This window comes from Nylanderia fulva, unplaced genomic scaffold (genome assembly GCF_048542155.1).
Source record: "Nylanderia fulva isolate GAGA-0341 unplaced genomic scaffold, ASM4854215v1 Scaffold15, whole genome shotgun sequence".
Classification (NCBI taxonomy): domain Eukaryota; kingdom Metazoa; phylum Arthropoda; class Insecta; order Hymenoptera; family Formicidae; genus Nylanderia; species Nylanderia fulva.
In genome coordinates, this window is record NW_028189730.1 from 2,642,418 (window position 1) to 2,667,948 (window position 25,531).

The 25,531-nt window shown below is 31.9% G+C and overlaps 1 protein-coding gene across 4 annotated transcripts in view; it reads right to left on the reverse strand.

Annotated features, from left to right (window-relative positions):
• The window catches only part of rho-5 (rhomboid-5), a 99,529-nt gene that overhangs the window by 72,519 nt on the left and 1,479 nt on the right, over positions 1-25,531 (reverse strand). For 3 of the 4 annotated variants that reach the window (XM_085480487.1, XM_085480488.1, XM_029313040.2), the window contains exons 2-3: positions 23,924-25,287; positions 12,230-12,418 (exon numbers count right to left, since the gene is read on the reverse strand). The gene's annotated coding sequence lies outside the window, so the exon portion shown is untranslated. The remainder of the gene's footprint in view (positions 1-12,229; positions 12,419-23,923; positions 25,288-25,531) is intronic. The other variant, XM_085480486.1, reaches the window with a different exon arrangement.

The following is a 25,531-nucleotide window of genomic DNA, read 5'->3' on the forward strand; positions in this document are numbered from 1 at the left end:
ATCACTCAAGGATACTGGAAATATAATTAAATGACAGTCTTTCCTCGAATAATTCCTCTTTCACTGGATTAAAAACAATAGAATATATTGTACAAAGAGAATTTTCCAAAAATTTTTCTGATTAATATTTAATAATAAAAACAATATTTTATATTTTATTGTAATATAGATATTAATATCATTTTTGATTATATGATAAATATTAATCACTCGAGGATACTGGACATATAATTCATTGGCAGCCTTTCCTCGAACAATTCCCCTTTCACTGGATTAAAAATAAAATCATATATTGTAGAGAGAAAATTTTCTAAGAGTTTAATATTTAATAATAAAAATAATGAATACACATTTTCTATCTTATTGCGGTAGACGTTATTATTTAATTCTTTTTTATCGCGACAAAAATAATAATCCGAGAAACTCTTCTGGGCGAAGAGTTCTCCCATTTTCAATCCAGCGAAAGGGGGATCACTCGAGGATTCTGGACATATAATAATTTATCGGCAGAAGGGGAGGACCTGTCGCGGCTTTCCACGTTGGATTCGCGAAATCTATTCGGCTGCAACGAGCGGGACGTGCCGTTGCTCGGGTCGCCACAGAGGTTGGTAGAGGTGCTGAACGCTTAGCTTGATATTGATCGACCTTCTCTCCGCCACCCTACTCCCTTTTGCCACTCCGCATCTCCGCGCAAAGCAACGCGCCGTATAGTGACGTAACGTCGGCGGGAGCGAGGAGGGTGGGACAGCGAAACAACCCTTCTTCCCTTCCCAACCCTCGAGGAACGCCGACGGCCGTGCAGCAACAATTTGTCACTCAAAAATTGCTCCCCGGGGAAAAACAGACGAGTCGGACGTAAGAACGAGGGTGGGCGAGTCCACCCTCCTTAAAAAGCAAGTCAAAAGCCAGAAACATTTTGTCATGTGTATACGAAAAGGGGTTGAAGTGAGACCAAAAAGTTCTTTCATATTTTTGCAGATGATTAAATTTAAGATATATTAATTTAATACACATTTGTTGTATTTGGTATTTTTATATCATCAACAATAGTATATTGTGTATCAAGTGCGGAAAGTTGACAATTGGTCACGAGTGCGCGTTTTCTGTGCGCGAGATGGCCGATCGCACGCCGCCATCTTGCGGCGGCACGGTGCGGGAATAGCCGTGTACAAAGTCATTGTCCACGGCTTTAGCCGTGAGCAATAACTTTGAACGCGGCTCAGCCGTAGGCAATGGCTTTGAATGCGGCTTATTCGCTCACCGCGTCGCCGCTGGATGGCGACGTGGGAAATCGGCCGCTTTCCGCACAAAAAACACGCACACAAAGTGCCACTTTGCCTGCACGTGTAATACAAAAACATGAAAAGCTCTTTACGTTTACGTTACCTTTTCTCTGTTTTCGTTACACAGGAAAATTGTCACATTATACGAGAATGAGAGAAAGCCAATTTAAAAAAGGGAGTCTAAATCGCGCATCGGAATTCGGAAATTATTCCGCGGCTCGTCGTCTTATTTGAGCAACTAAGCGTAATCGGAGAGAGACAGGTTGCTTCGACCGGCGAATAATTAGAGAAACATCGCCGCGAAAATTAGCGCGACAGCGATATTTAATTAACGAGCGACAGACCCGCCCTCCCTTAGGAGACGGCCAAAGGGCACATTGCCGAATATTGTGCGGAAAGGGCTGGGGCCCTTTCGCAACCTGCAATCTGCAACCGAATGCAGCTTCAAAGGCAGCACTCAAGTATCCCTCGGGAGTTCCGAGGTGAACCGGGGTAAAACCGAGAGGGGGAAGAGAGAGAGAGAGGGTGTAACAGCTTCGCCGCACGTTTGTTAATTAACACTAATTAATTAAGGAGTTTCATTGCGTAGAGACACATCTCACTCGACCCTGCACTTCGAGTTAAATCGAGTTTCGATATCACATTTTCGGCGATTTCTATCCGATTGCTCATAATAGAATAATAATAATAATAATAATAATAATAATAAAATAATAATAATAATAATAATGATAATAATAATAATAATAATAATAAATAATCGATATTCGAACAAAATTGTATATCTTATTTAAGGGGATCCTAAACGTCCTTGAAAAGTCTATTGTTTCTTTCCTGTTTTATCGACAAAATGTGAAGTTATGTAAACTATAAATCTATTTATTGATTGTTATACGTTGCTATACGGATTGTTTTTTACCTGAAACTAGAACGCTTCGCCCTTTGTTAATATTAATAATTTAATTTGTACAGAGAAAAGCGACTTATCAATGTGTATAGTCTCGTATATCTTGATTACAGCATTATGATAAATGCTTAGAATTCATAATTCTGTAACCGAGATATATGAAATTATACAGATTGATAAATCTTTTTCTGTACAAATTAAAGTATAAATATTAACAGAGGGCGAAGCGTTCTAATTTCAGGTGAAAAAACAATCTGTATAGCCAATAAATAGATTTATAGTTTATCTAACCACATTTTGTCGATAAAACAGAACGGAAATCACAGACTTCTCCAGGACGTTTAGAATTACTCTAAGCTTAGAGAAAGATAAATTTTTTATCCCGCACAAAAAAAAAATTGAAGTTTTAATTTAAGATTTAAAAAACATTTTGAAATTACGATGTATGATTTTTTATTAATGTTATGGTCGATAAAAAAATCAACCCAGATTTATCATTTGTCATTAGAATTGAAATAGCGATTTCCGAAGTAGCTTATCTGTAGGATACAATTAATTAAGCTACAGTCACGTAACAATTTGTGAAAAGTTTTCATCCAGATAACATGTGGAATGAGGGCATACGGCTCTTTTACAGCTCTTTTATATACCTTTCATACCTCTCTATGTATATATACACTATGTAGCTTATATACAATAATAAAAGTCTAAGAGCTGGATATCTGAGAGAAAGAAAAAGAGAGAGAGAAAGAAAGCCAGAAGTTTATTGCAATCGAAACACCGCACACACAAAAAAAGTCAAAAAATATTTCCAACATACGTTTCAATATTTTCTTTCCTGAGAAAATATATAAAAAATGTATCACGAATTTGAAGGAAAAAGAAGCCTGGATAAAATTAAAAATGAATAATCTTCGTGAATCGGTTTTCAATCTCTCGTTAGAGAGACAAAAAAAAAGAGAAAAAACACGTGTATATTATCTCTATAATCAATTTCACCCTTTTCTCCTCCGCAGAATCGCAATTCTGATAAATGACGTCTTATGGTTGTCAGACACAGAGTCAGGGACAGCGCAAATTATTACGTTATTTCGCGTTTATTTTCCGACGTTGATTCTCGAATCGCGCGTTATCGACGTTTCGAGATAAAGCATGCCTTTGACATCGAGGACATGGCGGACATCGAGTGTGCCAACTCGAGCGAAAGTGCCGGCCATCGAAGCAAACATGAAGGAATTAATTCCTGACCCATTCGAGATCCGGACCAATGCGATCAAATTCGATTCCTTTCATCGTTTTAAGGCGATCAGCGCCGCTTTGAGACAAATTAGAGAGATTCGCGAATTATTTCGCTTTATTAAAAGCCCGGCCTAGAGCGATCAACATTACGATTTCAATTAGGCATATTATCTCATATTTAATTTAATTGAGCAAATCTGCCATCAAACGCTCGTTTTTATATTGTGTATGTATTTTTTTAAATTAAATAATTAATTTTAATAAAAGAGAATTTTCTCTTGGAATTTATCCTGAAAATCATGGTAATCGTGGGACAATATGGTATTGAAAGAATTTTATAAGAGTTTCTCTAATTAATATTTATCACGATAATAAAATAATAATTTTAATATCTACATTGAAGAAAAAATTATTAAATTAATATATATTTATTTCAATACTGCAAAAGGATTTTCTTATATCAAATAAATACTTCTTATATCAAATCAATATATTATTGGTTTCAAATAAATAATTTATTAGACAGTATTCAAATAAATATTTATACAAATTCAATAAATATTTTTCAGTGTAATTATATTAATATCTACCATAATAAGATACAAAATAGTCGATTAATTTTGTAGATGGTATTAATATTTTTTTAAAGGAGAATCACTCGAGGATACTGGATATATAATTAATTGGCAGTCTTTCCTCGAATAATTCCCCTTTCACTGGATTAAAAATAATAGAAAATATTGTACAAAGGCACCTCTTTAAACACAAATTAGAGAGATTCCCGAATTATTTCGCTTTAAAAAGCCCGACCTAGAACGGTCAACATTACAATTTCAATTAGGCACATAATTCCATCTTTGATTTATAACTGAGCAAATCTAACATCAAACGCTCGTTTTTATATTGTATTTTTTATTAAATAATTAATTTTAAAAAGATTTTTTCTCTTAAAATTTACCCTGAAAATCATGTATTGAAAAAATATTTAAAGTTTCTCTGATTAATATATTATATATATTTACCACAATAGAAATATATAAAATTAATCGAATATATTTTTTTTATTGTGGTAGATTAATCAATATTTTTTTATTGTGGTAAATATTAATCAGAGAAACTCTTCCAATACCATATTGTGTTCTACGATTGTCATAATTTTCAGGGAAAATTCTAAGAAAAAATTATCTGTGGGTACATTTAATAATTTATTTCACTAATTTATCCCAACAAAAATGTATATATTAAATATAGTTATCGTCTATACTCATTTTATGAGAAATGAATTTGTGAATTTTTGGTATAACTTTTAATATAGCTTTTATTTCTTTACTTTGTTCTCCCGCGTGTTTTATCATTAAATATCGAAATATTTAAGTATAATAATATCCTCTCTTTTCTATTATTCCGGACAATTTACATTTTGCGCCATTGTTCCCTTTTGTCCTCCAAGCTAGCTTATAAAGGCATTCAAAGTTCGCAAAGTACCAAACTTACTTTTATTTGCATCGCGATTTGATTTGAAAACTTTTTACACGCGAATGAGACTGATATATAAGTTGTTTATTTTAATTATCGACATCGCGGCGATATTGACCGGAATTCGAGAAATAAATTAACTCAATGCTCAATTAATCGACATTTTATGCCATTCGGGCTTTCCAATCTTTCCTTGAAAACTCGTTCAACGTGTAATCGATAATAAATAAGTAGATAATTTCATGATAAATTAATGTTACAAGCAAATACAAAATACAATATATATACATATATATTTTCTCAAGTAATATCGTTATCGCAAATATAATAATCAACTTATTCACGCAATAATTATATCGAACAGTCAGCTCGATAAAATTGATAAGATCAATTGTGCGCATTTATAAATTCGAGATTCTGGATTTAAAAAAACCTACACTGTAAAAAATATGTAATATGTTACATAAAAATATGTAAAATTACATAAATAATAAGTGTAAAATTATACGATAAATGATGAAAATGTATATAGCTGCTACATTTATTATTTATGTAATTTTACATAAAAATATGTAATATTACATAAATGTAATATTACATGAATGTAATATTACATAAATGTAATATTACATAAAAGTATGTAATATTACATATGTTTTTATGTAATATTACACATTTTTATGTAATATTACATATTTTGTTTACAGTGTAGAAAATTTTCTCCGTGTTATTTTCATGTGCCTTTTTCATTCGAATCGTCTTTATTTTATACATTTCGTACAAATTTCTTGCTCGAGGGTAAAATTCATATCTCCCCTCTGTTTGTTTACATCCCCTTCGACGAACCGGGGGAAAAGTGAATTCCACGGCAAACGAGGGGTAAGGCTATTGAACATTTTATCGCCTGATAAAATCATCGCGATTACACGAGCGAGACGGAACGTCTACTCGATAATAGAGGGAATTTTATCCACCTGAGAATCATCCCTCGATGAAAATAACAGAATTAGAATTTCACGAGCGCGAAAAGATGCTCCTAGATACGATTATATATAGTTATTTGTCGCTGATAAGTATATTATAAATTGAATCGAGAAATTACATTATTTATAAATAGAGCTTATATTTTTATTAAGGTAATAAAAAAATCTTGTCCCCGTAAATCATAATAAAAATTGAAGGTTTTATACTTTAAGAAGCTTAAAATATATTATAGAAATTTTATATAAATAGGTAGATAAAAGTTGGTATATATCAACTGTGCATTAAATAAACTTAAAGCGATATTTTATAGTGAAACTTTCTCATTTTGAATGTACATAAAAAAAGAAACTACTGTTTTGTTTATACAATAATATTATTATTTAAGAGTGACAAGGCAAGTTTCTTTAAAAAGTACTAATTAATTTTGAATTAAATCTTTGTATTAATAATGGATTATGATTAAAAAAAATCCACAATAACAACAAATAGAAATAAAAGCTCGAAGCTCCATCACACGTATCATTTATATATTACATTTTCATATATAAGATTGAAAAATTTTTCATATTTTTCTCTCCGCGGAAATGAACATTTTTATCGAGGAACAAGGAGGTGCAACAAAACCCGGGCAAATCTCCGATGCAACAACGAAGGATATAACAAAAAAAAAGCATTCCTCATCGCGCGAACTCCTGCGCACTCGTTAATGAGCGCAATTAATTCGTCTAATTAATAGCTGCGACAGCAGTCGCCCACCCAGCACCGTCGTCTCTTTTCCTTCTCTCCGCGATATTATTTATAGCCGGCGACATATTATATTCCGTCGCGATTTTCACCCATTTACATCTCGCGGCCCTCGCATTTCCCGACTTACAGAGAGATATTCGGCCGCATTTAATTGCATTCCTCATCAAATATAATATTATCTCCTCCTTCCTTCCTGTTACAACATTTATAACATGTCCCGTGATAACCCGACGAAAATTATGCACTTACGATCTGCGACGTGGGATGACATAAACGCGGAAAAAGAAATTTTTTTAGGTGTCCCTATATTAGAATCTGAAATTATTATGAAATATTATTAAAAAATATTAAAATATCGATATTATTATTATTAAATTATTTTTATGTGCTATATATAGCTTAAAAATATTATTTACAATAGCTAAAATTTAGACATAATAACTAATATTTTTTCCATGAATAAGAGATTTGTTCAATTCGGGAGAACACGGAGAAATGTTTTAATTTTAAGATGTAAATTTATATACGTCTCTTATTATTATATATCAATTGATACTTAGGTATTGCATAGTCTTGTAAATTCTTTCAAACAAAAAATAAATAGATTTCAAAAATTAATAAAATTTTTTAGAAAGGTTTTAGTCTCTCTGCAATTGTTTAATCGATACAAACTCCATACTGAAATTAGTGAGATTTTATGTGATAAATATCAATCAGAGAAACTCTTATAAGATTCATCCAGTACCATATTGTCGCACGATCACCATGATTTTCAGGGTAAATTCTAAGAGAAAAGTCTCTCTGTGTATAATTAAAAAACAGCTTCTCTATCCTTGACGTATAGCACTCTTTAAAATATATAAAATGTGTCAGGTTGCACACTGGTACATGCTTATTATATACTCTTGGGATACATATTTAAAATAACAAAAAAGCAATAGGACAGTTTGTATAATTGTTCAACCGAGTCCCTTGTGTGTAGCACCACGTTATACTCTATCGGGTGATTTGGAGATAGAATGAAAACGATGGGGAGAAACAGGGGGACGTGTTTAGTCACCGTCGGTTAAGTATACAGTATTCCAGCCTCCATTAAGGAAATGAATTTCCACCCCGTCTCTTCCGATTCCACCCCATTCCTGTCCGTATCTTCCACCTCTCTCTCTATCTCTCTTTACGGAAAAACTGACGTCCTCCTCGACCTACCCTCTCGAGACTCCTCTCGAGATGTCTCGAATCCTTATCGCAGATAGACTGCGACGTTTGCCGGCTCTTCGTCGGCCAATTATTTTCGCTAGTTAACGAGAAGAGCCGACGATTATGCGGCTTTAATTCCGAAAGGGTGTCGCGATCTCTTCGAGACTTGTCTCCATCATTTATAAGATCGCGTCGAGAGTTTACGATAAAGCAAAATAAAAGTATTCCTTTATTCTCTCGCCTGAGAAAAAAAAAGATTTATGTACTCTTGCTTTGAAAGCAAGTGTCTTAATAAAAAAAAAAAAAAAAAAAAAAAGATATGACAATTCTTTTTGTAAAAAAAGATTGTAAACCCTTTCAACTAAATTACTATTTCGTTGATTGAACATTAATTTAAGATATTAAGATATAAGAATTAACGCGCATGCGCAGAAATACTGACCTGTCAAAAATCAGCTGTTCCTTTTTGACACTTACATTTATACTTTTAAATTTGCACATGTTTTTATATTATTTTAAATTATTTGAAATAATTGCCAATTCTTAAAAATAAAGAAATAAGTTGGATAATTAGTATTTAAATCAAATATACCTTTTGTTAAATTTAAATATATTTGATTGAAAATGTTTTCATATGTTCAACCAACAAAATTACATTTAGTTGGAAGGTTTAGGTACTAAAAAAAATTGTACTGTATTTCAAATATAAATGTAGATTTCCTATACCTAAATATATACAGATAAATAAAACTTTGTTTCGCGCGAAAGATGTTAATAAAAATATTATAAAAATTTGTTAAATAAATCTATACATTATTAAAGTGTGGTTTTTAAGACAATGTTTATGTTGCTAACTCATCCATGAGACTATGGCTGGGAAGACAAGCTGTTATCTCCGCGGGAGAAATTGCTTTTGGTTTTATCACGCAGTTGCGATTGATATAGATTGATCATCCTGACCCTCTCGCGGGGTAGATAAATCATTCTCGGGTAGATAGGGTTGAACGATGAGCGTGACTGGTCGCCGAGAAATCTCGAAACGTGCCCCATTCTGAAGAACTTCCGTCATTTTCAGTTTGCCCTTACAGACTCGTAATTTTGATTACGTTTTGATTCCATTTTATTTAAAATCCTAATTTCTCGTGGTCCTTAATTCGAATCTTTTTCTAATTATTTTTACTACTCTAATTTATTAAATTTTTATTATTGCACTTTTGGCAACTTTATCAATTTTTTATATTTTATTGTTTCTCGAGAATTTTGTTATAATTCTTCTATGAATTTACATCGTGAAAATATGCATATATATACATCATGAACGTCCGCATTTGCTCTCCCTTGGATTCAATAAAAAAATTAAGCACTCGCTCTCCTTTTGAATAAAAACCGGAATTTCTTTGCATATTTAATACTAAAAAAATGAAGATAAAAAAATTAAATTAAAAAAATTTTTTTTTAATTTAATGATGCCCTCTCTTGAAAAAAAAATCTTGCGGACGCCCACGTATGCAATGTGTGTAACGCATTATCGCACATATGTAAGCATAACGATGCTAGAAAACAATATGATCGCTTTCTGAATGCACTTTGCAAAGTGAATCGTAAGGCAAGAGCCGATCTCCCACGGGATCCCGGTAGGGTTTCAACTCTCGTGATCCTTTGTTGAAGAGCGGGCGCCTTTGTCGACGTCAACATTCTTCGACAAGTTCGAAAAGTCGCCGATGTACACCGGTCGATCTACTTCCCTAACTTTGCCGCATCCTCCTCCCCGAATAAGAAGGGTGGAAGAGGGACGAAAAAACATTTGACCGCTTTAAATCACCAAAGAGGATCGAAAAGTTTCCCCGAACGCGCCCGCCGTCGCATTTAAGAGTAGATGACGTTGAAGAGATAAAAACTCGACATGATAACGTGGTCAACAAGAAAGAACAGCTGATCTTGGATATTTCGCGCAATTTCCGAAAATAATATCCATCAAATTTATTTATTTATTCATTTTCAAACCTAAATTGGCAATTTTTTTTCAAATAATTTTCTGAATTTATATATGAAAAAATATATATGTCAATTTAAAAGTAAAATGTCAAAAAGAAAATATATGAGAAACAGCTGATCTTTGACATTTCGCTTAATCTTTCCGAAATAAGATCTATAATTAATTTATTAATTATCCAACTTATTTATTCATTTTAAGACTAAATTGACAATTATTTTTAAAATAATTTTCTGAAATTATATATGAAAAAATATACGTGCAAATTCAGGAATATAAGTGTCAAAAAAGAAGATATATGCGGAACAGCTGATCTTTGACATTTCGCTTAATCTTTCCGAAATAAGATCTATAATTAATTTATTAATTATCCAACTTATTTATTCATTTTAAGACTAAATTGACAATTATTTTTAAAATAATTTTCTGAAATTATATATGAAAAAATATACGTGCAAATTCAAGAATATAAGTGTCAAAAAAGAAGATATATGCGGAACAGGTGATCTTTGACATTTCGCTTAATCTTTCCGAAATAATATCTATAATTAATTTATTAATTATCCAACTTATTTATTCATTTTAAGACTAAATTGACAATTATTTTTAAAATAATTTTCTGAAATTATATATGAAAAAATATACGTGCAAATTCAAGAATATAAGTGTCAAAAAAGAAGATATATGCGAAACAGCTGATCTTTGACATTTCGCCTAATTTTGTCCAAAATAATATTTATTAAATTATTAATTATCCAACTTATTTCTTCATTTTTAAGAATTGGCAATTATTTCAAATAATTTAAAACAATATAAAAACATGTGCAAATTTAAAAGTATAAATGTAAGTGTCAAAAAGAAACAGCTGATTTTTGACAGGTCAGTATTTCTGCGCATGCGCGTTAATTCTTATATCTTAATATCTTAAATTAATGTTAAATTAAAATTGCATACAAAGTTAAAGAAAGTGTACAAATTTAAGAGTATACAAAATAAAATCCGTGGAATTTTGTACGTCAAAAAGAAAATAAGATATATAGCTAAAAAAAGTGCTCGATTAACCAATAAGTTCTTTTAGATTACAAATCATTTATCGGAACACTTCTTCAGCGAACGACACTGATATACGAAAATCTACGAAAGCGATATTCAATTATCCACCCTCGGCCGCTCAAGAGACACCGCTCCTAGTAACATTCCTCCCGGCCTGCAGGGGATGCGACGATGCTTCTGACAAATGGTTCTGTTTACAATGCGTCTAACCGAGCGATCGTGCACCCTCCGTTAGAAACGTATAATAGAATACCGTCTCACGTGTCGAGATAAGCCCCCTCACCGTTCTCGCCGGGTCTTCGATAACTCCCGGCCCGTTTCCACCCCTTCCGCGATTCCTAGCGCAAACATCCGCTCTCGAAAGGGATGATCGATCCACTTCCACGTGAGACGTCGACCCGCACGTGCAGACCGACGTCATAATTCGCACCCCTTATCCAATCCAACATTAGATTAATCCCTTTCCCATAACTGGCGAAAACTGTCACGGATATCGCGAGATATTATTTTCTCGCGCGTGCGAGATATCCCGAAAACGACAAATATAATTATATACCAATATTTCGGCATACATATATGCAAATTTTGCATATTTGAAATGAGTATATTGAAACTTTAAATTAACATTAATTTTATAGATATTATTTTAAAAATTAACGCGCGCGCGCGCGTAGAAATATTGAACTGTCAAAAATCAGCTGTTCCTTTTTGACGCTTATATACTTTTAAATTTGCACATATATATGTTTTTATATTATTTTAAATTATTTGAAAAAAATTGCCAATTCAGTCTTAAAAATGAAGAAAGTTGGACAATCAATAATTTAATAAATATTAGGCGAAATGTCAAAGATCAGCTGTTCCGCATATATCTTCTTCTTTGACACTTATATTCTTGAATTTGCACATATATTTTTTCATACATAATTTCAGAAAATTATTTATAAAAAATCACCAATTTAGTCTTAAAATGAAATAAGTTGGATAATTAATTTTGCACTTTCAACAGAGAAAGACAATTTAACTGAAAAAAGTATCTCAAAAATTCACTTTCGTTAATTTAAAATATAATTAAAAAATAATTTAATATAAATCGTCTCATATATATATATATATATATATATATATATATATATATATACGGAGAATTCTTTAAACCGATAAAAGATGAAAAGCGATTTCAAATAAATGCAAAAATTTTTATTTTCGCGCAATAGCATTTCCAATTATATAGAGATCAAAAGCGAAAAAATGTCAATCCCCCACGCGGAAATTCTAATCCCAGTAGGGATCGAGTTTCGATGTAATATAGATAGATATATCGATCACCAGAGATGTGTACGTACGAACCTGTTCTGTTGTTCGTCGACAGTGACGGACGGGAGGGTTGCTGGTCTTCGGCAAGGGGGTTGCTCGCCCTGTCGTGCTCACCGGTCCTCAAACCGCTCGAGAGCGGCCAGACGACCCTCCTTTGATCCCTTCGCTAGTCCCGGAACGAGCCCTATGCCCGACTCGCCCGTACTACGCATGCCAGGAATTCTGCAACAATCAGAAGGCATTCCACGTCATTCCGGTGCACGCGTATCTTAATATTCGGCGTAGAATGTTGTGCATTTTTCCTTTTTCGAGTTGCCAATTATTTTGGAAAAATTCGAAAACCTTTCGCAAGGTATCCCTCATTCTGTGTAAAAATGGATTTCGTTTGAATCAGTTGGTTTTTTTTCATATGTTTCATGTGCTTATGACCTGCTGAACCAAAAAATTGCAAAGCTAAATAATAAATAATTATTGAGTTACAGCCAGTCAAACAACTCGAGTTTTTCATGTTTCACTGGTTGTAAAATTAGCAATTTTTTATATTATTTAGTTTTGAGCATATTACATTTTTTTAAGTAAATCAAAAGCTATAACAAATGAAAAAACCAGCAGATTTTGCTACACGGAGAATTTGTTCTTAAAATTTACCCTGAAAATCATGGTAATCGAGAGACAGTGTTGGAAGAATTTTATAAGAGTTTCTCTAATTAATATTTATCACAAAAATATTAATATGTACATAGTATTTATCAAACATATTTTATATCTTATTGGTAGATATTAATATTTTTATTGGTAAATATTAATCCCTCAATTTCTATATGATTTTCAGGATAAATTCTACGAGAAAATTCTCTCTGTGTAAGATTCAATTTTACACAAGATTAATGCGGGATATTTAATTTATATGAAATCCCAGATGAAATTAAATTTCGGTGAAATTAGCTGGCTTTCTCATATGTTGTAGCTAATAAAGTAAATAATAAACAGGGATATTGGGTGAACTCAGTAATTGTCCATTATTTATCTTTGCAGCTATTACATCTTTTGTGCAGTAGGTCATAAAGTACAATATATCAAAAAGTCAGCCAATTTGATCGAAATCCAATTTTACATAAGATTAGTGCAAAAAGTATTTTAAAAATATTTCAAATTTATAGAACGATTCTCCAGCAGCACTTTTCAGAATATTTACATAATTAATTTTTAATCTCGCAGAAAATATATATTTTAAATTTTATCCCATTTTTTCTTACACTCTCACATTTATCGCAAAATTTTTACATGTATAAATAATAAATATGATAATATCAATGAGAGAATTTTCATTTTTAATTCCATATTACTATTTCACTCGTTCCTCTCTATAAACCATGTTTTATATACTCCGCTAAAAAAAGCTTGTCAGATAAATCCTACACGTGACGCGATATCCTGCTTGAAGAAATTTACTTTCGACATCCGAAGAATTTCCTAAGTATTAAATAAACGTCATTCCTTCCTAAATTTCTCGTTGTCATTTCTTTTCTCTTCGCTACGCGCATCCTATTCGTCCTCCCGGAGTTCGGAGGAGACGAAGCAGAGAGAAGAGGTCGGGGTTAAGAATTTCACTAAATGACGTAACTTTTATCGGCGAACATCGCGACTTTGCAAACTGGCGCTGTTGCGAGAAGCCGAGGCCGACGATAAGGACGACGATGAGAGGACGAAGGCGTCGCTTTCTCGTCTCCTGATGACGAGAAGGTGCCGGAGGTACGAAGTCGTTTAAAGTTAGACGAGACTTTGAACGGTCGCGCACCTCTTCCTTCAAATTGACCCGGAGATAGTGGCGGATGGTGGAAAAATGAAAAGATATGGTAAGCATCAAGAGAGAAGACGTGCAACTCCGCGAGAAAATATTCCTACACTGAAAAAAAAAAAGACTAAATTAATACATATTTAGTTCAATACTGTCGAATGAATCATTTATTTCAAACAAATCAATATTTATTTGTTTTGAAAAGGATTTTCTTATATGAAATAAATATTATTATATTAGTTTCAAATAAATGATTTATTTGATAGTATTTAAATAAATACTTATAAGAATTAACTAAATTTTTTTCAGTGTATGAAATCCGGAACGTTTGATGGAGAACATTTTTTTCTCTGTTTTTCTTGCTCGAGGGAAAAAAAATATTTCCGAAATTGTTCGATTTTATTTTTTTATTTTCGTTAGAAACAAATGCAGGAAATTTGTAAAAACTTTCTGTTTTTCAATCGAAATATGTATGTATATAAAAATAGTGTTGAAAAATGTAGAATACATACATATTTTATAAACATATACCGCATCCTCGCGAAAAATCAGAAAATAAATTTTCACGATATAACTTTCTACAATAGAAAATACGGAAAACTTATAATTACATGAAATATTTTTATATTATTTTTGTATTCAAGATATTTCTCGATTGCGCGGATGTGTTTTTCATGTACAAATAATACAAAAACGTTTCTGTTTGCTCTTAGAGAAAATGTATTTTGCAGAAATAGTGAAATAAAAGTAAGTTATATAACATGAATAACGTTATACAAATAATATATATACATAGATATATAAAAAAGAGAAATAAAAATTTTTTTACTTGTTTCCGTGAAAAGATTTTTGGCAAATATGTAAACTAGATAAAAGATAAAACTTTCCAATAATTTTTTTAATATTTGAAAATGTTTAAAAATAAAGGTAGATAAATATGTGCAGGAAATTCATTCTGTTTTAAGTAAAAAAGAAAAAAACTAAATATAAAAGAGATTTTATTTGCACGTAATAAACATTCTTTTCCAAAATTCATTCAAACAGTAAAAAAAAAAAAAAAATAAATAATTTCCACGCTTGATACGTACATTCATTATACTATAGTATATTGTGTACTATTTTGTATTACAAGTACAGGCAAAGTGGCTTTGTGCGCGTTTTCTGTGCGCGAGGTGGCCGATCGCACGCCGCCATCTTGCGGCGACACGGTGCGGGAATAGCCGTGTTCAAAGTTATTGCCCACGGCTTTAGCCGGATGGCGGCGTGGGAAATCGGCCGCTTTCCGCACAGAAAACACGCACACAAAGTACCACTTTGCCTGCACGTGTAATACAAAATTAATTATGTTTTACATACATACGATTAATTAACACGAGAACGAGCCATTTTGCGCGAGAGTTACATTCGAGAGCAACCGATATCCCTTATCTGTCAGTCTAAAAAGGGAATTGACGGCGTGGGGAAGGAGAAATTTCGTGTCTACTTCAACTTTGCTCATCGCGAGGAAACATGACGCGCGATTTCTCGCTTCTGACACCGTCCAATATGGTCACAGTGCGCGAAAGTTTAAGAATTTCCAACGAAAATACACCTCGCTACATTACGGAAACAACTGAGAAGACAAAACGGACTTCGGAAGAAGAAGAAGAAGAAGAGCCAAGTGTCTCTCCTCCCTTTTCTCAAGACGGACGACCAACTTCCCACCCTGAGAGAAAAAGAGAGAGACTTGGGTATACGTCGACCACGAATCCGCGAATCAAACTTTTTAATGGAAAAGCCGGAATGATTTTTCGGGGACCAGAGAGAGGAAGGGAGAGACCCGGGCTTTCCCATCCACTTTGCTCGCCCTTCCGGCCGACAAGAACGGGACGTGATTTACATCGGGGGTGGTTGTCGTCCCACCCTCTTCCCTCCCACCGGGGATATTACCCCTGCAGGATGCGCCCGTGAATCATTATGAAATATCTTCGGATAGCTCGGGCAACTCGCGACCTCAATGCCATTAGCGGCGGGGAATTTAGGGAAATTCCAAAAAACCGGAACATTTTTAAGAATCCTTTCCCCTTCGTTCTCCTTTCCGTCCTCTCGCTATTATCCGACTCGGACTATCGATAGAATGCATTCTCTCCTGTCCGGCCTCCCCTTTGAAAGTCGCATATTTGATTAAAATCCTCCTCCCTATAAAATAAAATGTCACATTATCATTTTAAAGAGTGAATCAACTACTTCGCTCCTCCTATATCTGCAGGAAACTAACCGCGAGGTTAATTATTCTTTATGCTCGGTCAGCTCTCTGTGAAATTTATTTACTTAATTTTTTTTTTGTATATAAAATGCTAATGTAAAAATGTATTTTCTCTCTCGTAAAAATATACTTATGTTGATCTATTCTGATAAAATTATTATATTCAAATAGGATCGGAAACAAATAAGGACATTAATATTATCTTAAAAAAATTATTAATACATAAATATTTATTATAAAATAATATTTATTAAAATATTTATTATTTATCTTTAAAAAATAAGCCATGCATCTTATAAAAAAAATTATTTACAGATAATTTTTTCTCTACATTTTCTTTCTCGTAAAGATATACTTATATTTTTTGGTCTTGCTATAAATCCTAATAAAATTATTATATTCAAATACACGGCCAGAATCTTAAAAAAATAAACCATATAATTATTATATTAATTTCTTATAAGCATCTTCGATTAGAAGAAAGTGATCAATATACACAGAGAGGATTTTCTCTTAGAATTTACCCTGAAAATCATGATAATCCCACGATTATGTGGTATTGGAAGAGTTTTATAAGAGTTTCTCTGATTAATATTTTATCAGAATAAAAAATATTAATATGTACATGCATAGTAAAATTAATCAAACATATTTTATATTTTATTTTGGTAAATATTTAATTAGAGAAACTTATAAAATTCTTCCAATACCATATATTGTCCAGATTATCACGATTTTCAGTAGATTCTAAAAAAAAAAAAATTCTCTCTGTGCATCGTCAATATATTACAAAGATATAATAAAAAATATTAATATCATCTACCATAATACGAAATAAAATGTATTATGTACATATTAATATTTTTTATTTCCCATAAAATATATAACAATTTAGCAAAATATACTTTGTTATCATAGAAATAAAAAGTGTCTCAAGAATTTTAATCACGCTTTTAAACAAAGCAAATTATATTTATTCGTTTAAGCGCAAAATGCGAGGGAGAAATGCAATAGATTGCGAGATGCAGAGCTGAAGAACTCTTTCGATCGACGTTTTAATTTAAGGACGAAAAGGAGCGAAAAGCAACGAGTGAGGGAGAGCAAAATGGATATTGGGATTCGAGAGATGTAGGTATATCCTGATACATACGTGTGTGTCTACACATACACATATGTACCTTTATTCGTGTGGGTGCACGTGAACTTAGGTAACGCGTGCGGGTGTATCGAAGTGTACATATCGATTTCGCGAAAAGGGGTCACCGCCGCACTACTTTACAGCATACTAAATCAATTCTTCCGTGCGCATCGGTCGTCGTTATACTTTCTTAAAGTTACGAACACGATGCCATGCCGCGGAAAAGCGCAATCGCGAGTCATCGAACGTGTGTCCCTATATGCGTTTATCCTTACAGAGTTGAGCAGATACTTCGAAATCCAAGATTTCAATACAAGATACCGTTTGACCTATATTTCAATACTTTGGTTTTCAAATATATTTTTGAATACTAATTGTATTTAAATACACTTATCAATACTTTTAAATACAATTATTTTTTTAATTTTCTCATTATATACTTGACATTGAAGTAATTACAGTAAGATTATCTATCATTATTTAGAAAATTAAATTTTTTTAAATAATAGTAAATGATTTTATTGTAATAAAAAATTATTTGAGCTTTAAACTTTATAAAATAATAATAAAATAAAATAAAATAATAATAATAATTATAAAATAATAATATAAAATAGAATAATAAATAAAAAAAATAATAATAATTAAAATAAACATATAATAGCATAAATACATTTAAATACCAGATATATTTAAATTAAATAATTAATTAGAAAAATCAAAATACTTGATTATTCAATATTTAAATAAGATATATGTATATTTAAATACGTATTTCAGGTACTTTTAGATACACATCTGCTTAACCCTGCCCTTCACACTCAATTCCTTCATTTTTAATCAATTTCTCACGCTTCGGAAACATTCTCCCATCCCTCTGTCTCTTATTGCTTTTCAATTGAATAAAAAAATATTTATATAAAAGAATAAATATATATGTATATAAGATTGTTAATTATACATATGTAACATTTCATTAATAAAAATTGTGAGTTATAAAAACTAGTGAGATTTTTTTTTTACAAGGATAAAAGTTTTATCTGATATATATTAAATAATAATTTGTCAGCAATATCTGGTTCTACAAATAAATTTGCTCTTTCTACGTGAAATATATTTTTATATACATATATAAATAAAACATTAATGCAAATATAAAAGTCTCTTTATGACTTCTTTCATTTTTATAAGAATATAATAACAATATAAAAAATTTTATTTTACTTCTGTCCAAGTTTAATAACGCCGTTAGGAAATATACAGCTAGAAGCACTGGATTTTCCGAGATTATCTCAAATCCTAATCTCCTGTGTTTGGTTTAAAATTAAAATTTATTCTGTATTCATCCTAGATTACAATATGCTCTACTTTTAATGTAAAATTTTAACATGGAATTTATTATACATTATTACAAACTTTTAAAAGCCACTGTTTTTTACTTATCCTTTATAATAATCCCAATTATAATGAGCTTAATAAACCTAATTAAATTGTGGTTTAAATATCTCTGCGATCTGCATCAAATTGGAAAAACATCCCATCTACATATTTACTCTGTACATATACGTATATCATTGTTATTTATCCCCCAAGGTGTTTTTGCCTGCAATCTTTATTTACATCTACATATTTTATCACGAGAAAAAGTATATAAAAATAATCTCCTTTAAATTTATTTCAAGTTTACATCTATTTTAATGCCAAGTAAACAATTTCATTCTAAAAAAAACCTATTATTTTCTACTCTATTTTTTTAATATGCTAAAAAAACTTTAAAATCAATCTATTTAAAGATACACGAAAAATTACCTTCTTTGCACTTTTTCACTTTGATCGCCCTTTTCGAAATGTATCAATAATTCTAATACTTTGTTGTGAGAAAAGGAGAGTCCGGATTCTATCATTTACATCAAAATTCTATAAACGGGGGTGCTAACTTTCACTGTAAAAAAAAAATATGTAAAATTACATTAAAAATATGTAAAATTACATAAATAATAAATGTAAAATTACATGAAAAGATAAACATTTCTATTATTAATCGTGTAATTTTACACTTATTATTTATGTAATTTTACATATTTTTGTGTAATATATTACATATTTTTTTACAGTGTTACTAGATCAGCCGCGATAAACGCGCTTTCTGTTTGTGACTGTCGCGAAACTCATCGGATTTCGGCTGAGCAGCGAAAAATTTCTCCATATCCTTCAGGATTCTCCAAATTTATGCCCCTCCTTCCTTCTTCCTCATCCTTTCGCACCAAACTCCGGCAATTAATTTCGAGCTCTCGCTTTTCCGAAACGCATTTCGGATGCGCCCCTTATCTAATGGCGCCACAAATCACCACTGTATATAATGATCCCGATGCTGAAAGAAGCGCGATCATCGCATCCCTTCTGTCTCCCAGCCTTCTTTTCCCTCGTTTTCAATTCGACATAATGATCAGAGAATCATCCCCCATCCTTGAATTGAAATATTATTTACACATAATCCGTTCTAAAAAATAAAGTAAATAAATAAATAACTTAAATTGTAAGTTTTTTAGGGTCAACTTGAAGTCAATTTCCTTGAATAAAATTTGAAAAAAAAATTTCTTGCCGTTTTCAAATATATTCAGCCTTAGAAATCACAGTAAATAAATTTTGAACTAAAATATTATAAAAATAATATCTAATACCTATTAAAGTTTTTAATTTTATTTCTATTTTTATATTAAAGAAATCTTCAGAATAGATTAAAATTAGAAAGATTCTATCATGTAATTATTATTATTATGCGTGTATTATATAAATAATTTAAATTTGTCGATTGATTTTTGTTCTATTAAATTAAAATTGATTCTTTTATACATCGACATCTTTAGAATAACAAAAGCAGTTAATTGCGTCTCGTTTCACGTATAAATTAATATATAAATTTGCCTTTAATAGCATATTCATAATATGCTTGGCGTTATATGCTACGTTAAGCAAACCGCGAAGTCGGCTAATTAATTACAATTAATAAAATAAATATCGAGGAGCACAAATATTATAATATAATAAGACCGGTGGGAATTATACGGTAATTAATTCCACAATGAGGTTGGAGAAAGTATTATTCGCTCATTATAAACCTCAACAATTTACCCTACTGTTTATCCCACGTTTAAATTCTGTTTTTCGTGCGAATTACATCTGTTAATATTTTCTTCGGTTTAATTAGAGGGAATTCTCTCTAAATTTGCGTCGAGTTTAATCTAGTTGTTTAGTATAAAATTTCAGGATTTTCAGCAGACTCCGTGAAAAAAATTCCCCGACTTTTTCAGATTTTCCAAGACCAGAAATTAATTTTTTCCCTGACTTTTTAGTATTTTTTCCAAATATATAATTTGCATATATCTGTATGATAAATCAATTAAATGTTAAATTAAATGTTATACTAAATCAAATTTTTAGTTTTGTCTCTATCAAACACACTGAAATAAAATAATACGACAATGAAAATATAAATTAATAAACACGCTGTAGATGAATCGATTTTTAACACAGAAAATTAGCGTGTTGGGAGTCGAGGAAAAGTTTATATTTATTTAATAAAAAATTTCAAATTATTGAGACAAAAAATAATGTGAAAAAGTTCAGATAAATAGTAAAACCTGACAATTCCAGATTTATCAAATTCCCTGACAATGAGTCCGGTTTTCCAGATTTCCCTGACCGCTAGACACCCTGACAGTGTATATAATTTCATTATATAAAAATATTTTATTACATAAAATATTTCTAATAAAATATATTTATTTTGTATAGTAAACATATTTTTGTTGTAGAAAATATTTTGTTTTTTCAATTTATATTACAAATATTTCGAGCAATATTTTGTTTTTTCAATTTATATTACAAATATTTCGAGCAATATTTTGTATTAAAAAAAATAATAAAAATACAATTTATTTTTAAAAAAATATTACCCCCAATAAATGTATGTAATAAAAAATTTCAAATTATTGAGACAAAAGTAGAATGTGAAAAAATCCAGAGAAATAGTAAAATTTCCTGACTTTTCCCTAACAATGCCCGGTTTTCCAGATTTCCCTGGCCGCTAGATACCCTGAATTTGTTTGATAAAAAAAAGCAAAATTGCAATTTTTTTTTTTTTTTTTTTAAGAGAAGGTATATAAATTTCTCTATCTAAAATCGAAGATTTCCTTCGCGAAAGACGATTTCCCTCTCCGTCGCATTTATACCTATCCATCAGCGAGGGAGAGCAGGTAAAGGGAAAAAGGAGGCGGAAACGGATGCGATGGCGTGTGCATCGCGGGTGGTTTTCATTTTGCGAACTGAATATGATTTGCCGTACGAACGAGCATGTGGGTTAGCGCTTTCCCGAGGCTTTATATACCGGTGCATGGGGGTGAGAGATGGGACTGCAGGTTGCGGGATCCTGACCCTCCTTCGAGAGCACCCTCTTTTGCCATCCTCCACCCGAGGGAAATGCTTAAAACTTAAGTTGCTGTTTACTCCGTAACACAATGCTCCGCCGTTTTCGCACTCTGCGAAAAGTTCGTGGCTGTTAATTTTCATTATTATTTCCGATGCTTCAGAGTTTCATAAAACAGGGTGTGTCGTTAAAAAAAATATAATATCGCATAAATCTGTCGTCAAGATTAAATTTATACTCTAACTTCTATCATGTGCTGGCATTTCTTCGAATTTAAGAGATTTTTCTCTTAAATATTCAAAATTTTTTTTTTTTTTTTTGCAAAATATTGATTATATTATGTACTTTTTATGGGATGTCGGTCATAAAAATGTATTATTGATTATTCTTTCATGCTGGTAAATTATTATTTTCTGCGACAATTAAAGAGTAATAATATATTTTTATAAATACATCCTTTGAAAAAAATACATAATAATCATCAATAGTTTGCAAAGAAAAAATTATATATCAAATTATTATCCCTTAAATTCGAAGAAATGCTAGAACAGAAATTAGAATATAAAAATGGATAATATATGGACGCTCTCAAAAATTATATTCAAATAAAATGTCGACGTTGCCAGCAATTTCACTTTATTGAAATTAAATAATCCTATTATCTTATATTATTATATCAAGTCGTTTTCATATCGATATTAATAATTCAATTTTTAGATCCTTGTTTCTATAATCGCAGACAAGCGAGCCGGTCTATTATTATACTTATCGAATTAATTTAATTGACGAACTGTCGCCTAGACTAATCGCATTATTCTTTTTCTGTCAATCTTACGGATCAATTTATTATGCAAACTGAAATTCGATATTTTTTATGAAAAGGATCATTTCGCGTATTAATAATCGAGCTACGATTTAAAATGCAATTAATGAAAGAACAGAAATTCCTGACCAACTCACTTCTATTATTTTTATCTTACATAAAACAGTGTAGAATTTCTTTTTATACAGTGAAAAAAACGTATTAAATAAATAAATATTTATTCAATACTATCTAATAAATCATTTATTTGAAACAAATAAATATTCATCTGTTTTGAAAAGGATTTTCTTATATCAAATAAATATTTTTCACATTAAATAAATATTATTAGTTCCAAATAAATGATTTATCAGGCAGCATTGAAATAAATATTTATACGATAAATTTTTTGTCAGTGTACGCAAGTATCTTCATAAAAAAATACCATGAAAAAAGCAAAACCATACTTTTTCGGGATACAGAAAGAAAAAAAAGCCGTAAATAATTCACGCGTTTTGCATTCTTTCTAAAGATCTATTCCAGGGTGTCCAGCAGACTCAATGAAAAAAATTCCGTAATTTAATTTATACTAAATCAAATTTTTAGTTTTGTCTCTATCAAACACATTGAAATAAAATAACACGACGATGAAAATATAAATGAACAAACACGCTGTAGATGAATCGATATTTAACACAGAAAATTAGCGTGCTGGGAGTCGAGGAAAAGTTTATATTTATTTAATAAAAATTTTCAAATTATTGCGACAAATGTAGAATAATGTTAAAAAATCCAGACAAATAGTAAAATTTCCTGACAATTCCAGATTTATAAAATTCCCTGACAATGTCCGGTTTTCCAGATTTCCCTGACCGCTAGATACCCTGACAGTGTATATAATCTCATGATATAAAAATATTTTATTATATAAAATATTTCTAATAAAATATATTTTGTATAGTATACATATTGTTGTTGTATAAAATAATTTATTTTTTTCAATTTATATTACAAATATTTCGGGCAATATTTTGTATTAAAAAAAATAATAAAAATATAATTTATTTAAAAAAAAATATTACCCCAATAAATTTATGTAATAAAAAATGTCAAATTATTGAGACAAATTTAGAGTAATGTGAAAAAATCCAGATAAATAGTAAAATTTCCTGACTTTTCCCTGGCAATTCCAGATTTCTAAAATTTCCTGACAATTTTTTTCCCGGTTTTCCAGATTTCCCTGGCCGCTAGACACCCTGTATTCACGATCAATTCTCGCATATTTTGATAATACAAAATGGCGTGACGAAATACTCACGTCTCGCGAAACGGAGAAACCTGGCCCTTCGTAATCGTAATCCTTCGAAGCGAGGAGTATCACTTTATTTCCGTAGCACTCGACAATCTCGACAATCTTACACGGACTCCGTACGAAACATCTAAAACTACTTATCGGTCCATTGCCGAAATCACTCGAGCTCCATCGTCCTTCCTGGCGTACCGGACGCCTATCGGAGTCTCTTAATTCTCGGCCATGTCCTTGAAAAAAGGCGAAACGTTACATCTGACGACTCTCTCGGAGAGACGCTATTTCAGATTCAGCCACCTTCCATGAAGAACCACCATCGGTTGCCGCCCCGCGAATTCCATGGAGTCTTTATTAATCATCCCTTCAGCTCCCACGAGTCCTTCGGCTCTCGCTGCATCCTCTCGCGAAAGGATTCCTCTCCTTGAAGGTGGAGAAAGTTCCGACTTTTAGAATCGCAGAGAGGGATCTGCAATTTTTGCCATCGCAAATTCTTCTTCCAAATAAATATCCTTTAAGCAGAGACACGTTGACAGATAAAGAAGTCTTCAAGAAATCAGCGATTTTTCAAGCAAACAAAAATCGCATTCTTGGCGGCAAAAAAGAATTTTTTTTTTTTTTTTTTTTTTTGGTACCAGGATGTGCTTTTGTGAAGAATTTTGTCTAAGCGAGCAAAAACCCTCGATATTCCTGGGATGCTGAGTTTTCTAGGCCACGCAGGTAGGAGTTTTCCAAAGCGATTCGAGCGAGCAGTATTTTTTCAATCAAATAAATCCCTCATCTTTTGATGGGAAAAGTCGCAATTTTTTCCCTCAGCGCGAAATTAATTTTGACGCCTTTGTCGGAGATGATATTAACTCGTCATGCTTTTCAACAGACGGGGATCACAGATCTACATCTCGCTCTTCTGCAGAATATCTTTCCCGACACTCGATAAGCGCGCGATTCTTCCTTCCCGAAGATTCCTGCAGACTTGCTCAGCATCTTACTTTCCTCGATAAATCGATGTCGGATGCGAAACGATGTTTACTTCTTCGCAGCCACCCTTCTCGATCAATGAAGTATCCTCGCTAATCCATGTTTCTCTTCTCCCTCGATGTACAAATCTTGCCTCTTCCATTCCTCCACGTATCCATTTAACAATTCACCGATTCGATCGATTAGTGTCCGTCAGTCTGAAATGTCCCTTCGCAGTTTTCACATATACAGATCCAGCTCTCTGCCCGCGTGACTCTTCCTCGAAGCACAGTTTACTCTTCATCAACTAATGGATCCGCGCATCTCCTCTTCCGGCATGACGATAGATTCGTCGAGGAAAGAAAAAACTGCACCGATCCACCAAACGAACCCGCGCACTGCTTTCGCTGCCTAAAAACCTGGACACATTTCAATAATACTGATCCACGGCGCCGTTTCTCTCCCACTCGCACAGAATTCCACCCAGAACGCACAAATCTCTTCTATCGTGGATACAAATCCACGCCTCTCTTTCTCTTTCTCTCTCTCCCTCTCACTCTCTCTATACATATATATATATATTATATATATATAGAGAGAGAGAGAATCGCGATATATATATATATATATATATATATATATATCTCGATTCTGTCTCTGTCA